General features: G+C 34.5%; 1 long non-coding RNA gene across 2 annotated transcripts; it reads right to left on the reverse strand.

Moving 5' to 3' along the window:
* Positions 1–1450: 1450 nt before the first annotated feature.
* LOC147502225 (uncharacterized) lies at positions 1451–3487 on the reverse strand. Of its 2 annotated transcripts, XR_015219952.1 has the most exons (5): positions 3333–3487; positions 3165–3265; positions 2410–2510; positions 1614–1748; positions 1451–1490 (listed from the first exon to the last, which is right to left on the reverse strand). It is a non-coding gene; the product is annotated as an uncharacterized LOC147502225 (long non-coding RNA). The 2 variants fall into 2 exon arrangements; XR_015219950.1 differs by lacking the exon at positions 1451–1490 and having other exon boundaries at positions 1501–1748.
* Positions 3488–3703: the final 216 nt, after the last annotated feature.

The following is a 3703-nucleotide window of genomic DNA, read 5'->3' on the forward strand; positions in this document are numbered from 1 at the left end:
TTGTTGCTCGTTACGGAACTAAAAAACTTGGGGCAAGTGGGAAACCTGCATCACCAAAGTAATATTTACCAGGTGGAACAAACAACCTCTCCCTTGTATGGTTTAGAGTAGCTCTCAATATCCGACTATCATGAGTAGAACCCTCCCATCCGGCCAATACATATGATATTTTCATATCAAATGTACAAGCCATTAGAACGTTATCGCTAAATTCCCTTCCGGTTACGGTAGCGTAGTTGGTTGGTCTTCTATAGGTACCATTGCGGGATAAAAGTATTATCAATTACACCAATACAATCCTATATAAAAATGGGGGGGGGGGGGGGGGACTAATTAAAAACTAATAATGTTGTACTTTAAGAGAAATGGTAGCTAGGTTTAAGAGCAAGTATTTAACAACTTGATGTACCTAAAAATATCTTATGGCCCAAGGTTCTAGGGAGTTTGTTTGACATGCCTATCTTATATGAATTCCCTCCCAAGCCTCAATACAGCTCGCAAAACTCTATGAAAATGTCTGTGGATTGTTTCTTATGACCTTATCAAAGTCCTAGCAGCAGGCACCACACGTGTATCGTGGCCTAAAATATAAAGAAACATTGTCACTTGTTCTTTTACAGGAACTCACCTACTAGCAGTCAAACCTCTTTGTTGAAGTCGTTCACATAGGCTATTAAAACACGCTCTATTCAATCGGAGCATTTTATGACAATTATTATCATTCTCTGAATACAACCTCTCAAGGGTTAGGTGTCTCTCGTAGTTCCGATTTCTACGTGGCGCCCTATCACTACACCATAAATGGTGTTTAGTAACAGTTATAATCGTTACTTATATTTTTATTAACGCTTATATCCATTACCTCTGGGGTGTTACAGTCATTTAGGCAAAATTTAGTAACGGATATATTTGTTACATATATTAATTTAGTAACAGTTATATTCGTTGGTATTTATTTGTAACAAATAGTCAATTGTTGATTGTCCACACAAATATTTCATTTCTAACGGATATAACTGTTAGTGAAGTTTGGGGCCCTTTCATTACTAACATTTACCGTAACAGATATAACCGTTACTAAAAAGCAGTCCAGTAAAAAAAAAAAAAAAAAAAAATCTGGCCCCAAAAGGTTTCCACCCTATAGAGAGCTACATCACATCGAATTATCCACAATCCATCTTACATATGAAAATATTACATTACATTACAACTCAAGTAACAAGTAAATAAAAAAAAAAAAAAAAACCCCACTTTCGGTTAATATTATATAATTAAAGCCACCAATCTAAATCCCAATTCTAGACCAAACACTTGTAAAATGAATTAACCTAATTGTATCCATCCAAAGTTACAATAACAATTGTAAGACATAACAAACCGACAAACACTAACAAGTTGACACAACAACCAACTTCGACCATTGAGAATATGCCAAGTACCCGGTCGAGTAGCACCACCATCTGCACCCTTACATCGTTGGATGTGTATACCTGTTTTTACCAAAAAATAGTCGCCTTAATCTCATACTTCCCACATAAAAGAAGAGACCACAAAAAGTTGAACCCTAAAATGTAGGTTAATACCGCAAAATGACGTAACATGCATATTTTTACCTCAATGAAGGCACTAGGATGTGGACAGTTCTATTTCTATGATAATCTCCAAGTGTATTATACAACAATGCCGCAATATCAAGTGTACCTCTCGTATTGCTTTGAGAACATCTATGTCTGCATTCAAATTCCTATCTGCCAAAGAAGTGTCTATCCATCATAAAGTAATCAGTTGATTACTAACAAACAAGGATACAAGCAAGCAATTAAACTCATGCACCTAAGAAACAACCAAAATTCATATGTCTAAACTGGTACTGTGAAAAATAAATCCCCTTGTCCAATCACTTAGTAAGCTTAACATACACATAACCAAATCAATTTACTTGATTCACCCTCCCTAAAAGATCACATAGATTCAGCATGCATATCATGAGTCTACCATGGTAGAAAAGAAATTGGACAAAATGGTTCTCTCACCAAGGCTTAAAACAGAATCCAAAAAGCATTACCTCAACATTATCACACAATTCTTATAACACCTTAACAACACCTCATCCCTTACCACTATGATTTCCCACAACATATTAGAAAGGTAGAATAGCTACCACTCAAACGCCATAGTGCTAACGATTTCCCATAACATTTTGCAAGTGAATTAAATGCAAAAAACAATATCTAAACACTACCAACAACCCATTTCCTTCATATGAACAAATTTAGTCTGTAATAATTTATTTCAGCAAGGCAAGTAATTTCTTTTTCTAATAATAGAAAAAAAGAGTACACAAAGAATTACCTTCAAGGGTGTTAAAAGAACTTCGCTACACACCCAAGATTTGAGCTAGAACAATACCTGAAGGTGAACTTAGATGTCATTCTTTTGAATCTGATGACTCAAAACTAAATTTTTGCCTTGCATTCATATCACGTAAATAATCATTGTTTCCCACACCCCTTAAAAACGTAAGAAAATCAGTTAGTGTGTCAATCCTTCATCCTCTTAAAGAATGAAATAAGAGAAAGAAAAACACATATTAGAGGCACACATAACAAGTTATTGTAGTGTAAGGAATTTCATGCAGTCATAATAAATGAATACCAAAAGGAACAATACATAATAACGGAATATCAAGTACTCAAATTGCAAATAAAATGTAGTTTATCATGTTTGCCATTTAAAGTCTTGAATAGGCTACTTAGTTTAGTTCAATCAATAAAGCAGCTTATGATGAGCTAAGAAGCTTCGAGATTTTTAATGATTCATTCAAAAGTTAGTTGTATCATTAACATAATATAAACCGATAATTGAGTCCCATCATGCGAGTGAGCAAGGCACATCAGCCAAACGGTGTAGAAACATTGCACCACATTGCGAGATCCTAACAAATTCTACTTAATTATAGAGATTTCCCCGAGTCTTCAAAAATGCTCAACTCCTTCTGTATGAAATGGTACTTTCTTATAAGTAGAGTTACACCATTTATTCGTTACAAACGAAAATTTTGCCCTGTTACAAAATGGCCCTTATGGTGTAGTGAATCTCCAAAAAATATAATAAAAAAACATAATAATATCGGCACGAAATAGTTTGATGAAACGAATTTCTACCTTTTGTGGTTGACACAAACGCTGATACATTAGTCTAAGTATAAAATGAGCATGGGCATTCTTGGGCATCTTCTTTGCAACATGTACCAAACCCTACAACACTAAACAAAACCAACTAGTAAGTAATATTCACAATGTAATAATAGTAAAATGAATAAAGTCACTCACAATTTTAAGACTGCTGACTTTTGTCTTCACGAGATGATGACGATGATCTAGAAAAATGTTGTTGTTGTTGTTGATCAGTAGCAGCAGCGTCTACTATATCATGCCCACCACCAACACTTTCAAATGACTGATATTCTCCCTTGGTAACTCTTGAACCACCACTAGTAGTACTCTTATTATTATTATTATTATGCGACTGCTTACTACTTTAATATTTCCTTCCATCATGATGTCACCCCCGGGTAACATTATTTTCTCTCCACCAACAACACTTACACTAGTAAAAATAAATGGTAAATAAATAAAAACCTCCTTGTCTCAATTGAATAAATCCATAAAAGACAAGTTATCAACCTTAGAACAATCTTGTT

Source organism: Coptis chinensis, chromosome 4 (genome assembly GCF_015680905.1).
Source record: "Coptis chinensis isolate HL-2020 chromosome 4, ASM1568090v1, whole genome shotgun sequence".
NCBI lineage: Eukaryota > Viridiplantae > Streptophyta > Magnoliopsida > Ranunculales > Ranunculaceae > Coptis > Coptis chinensis.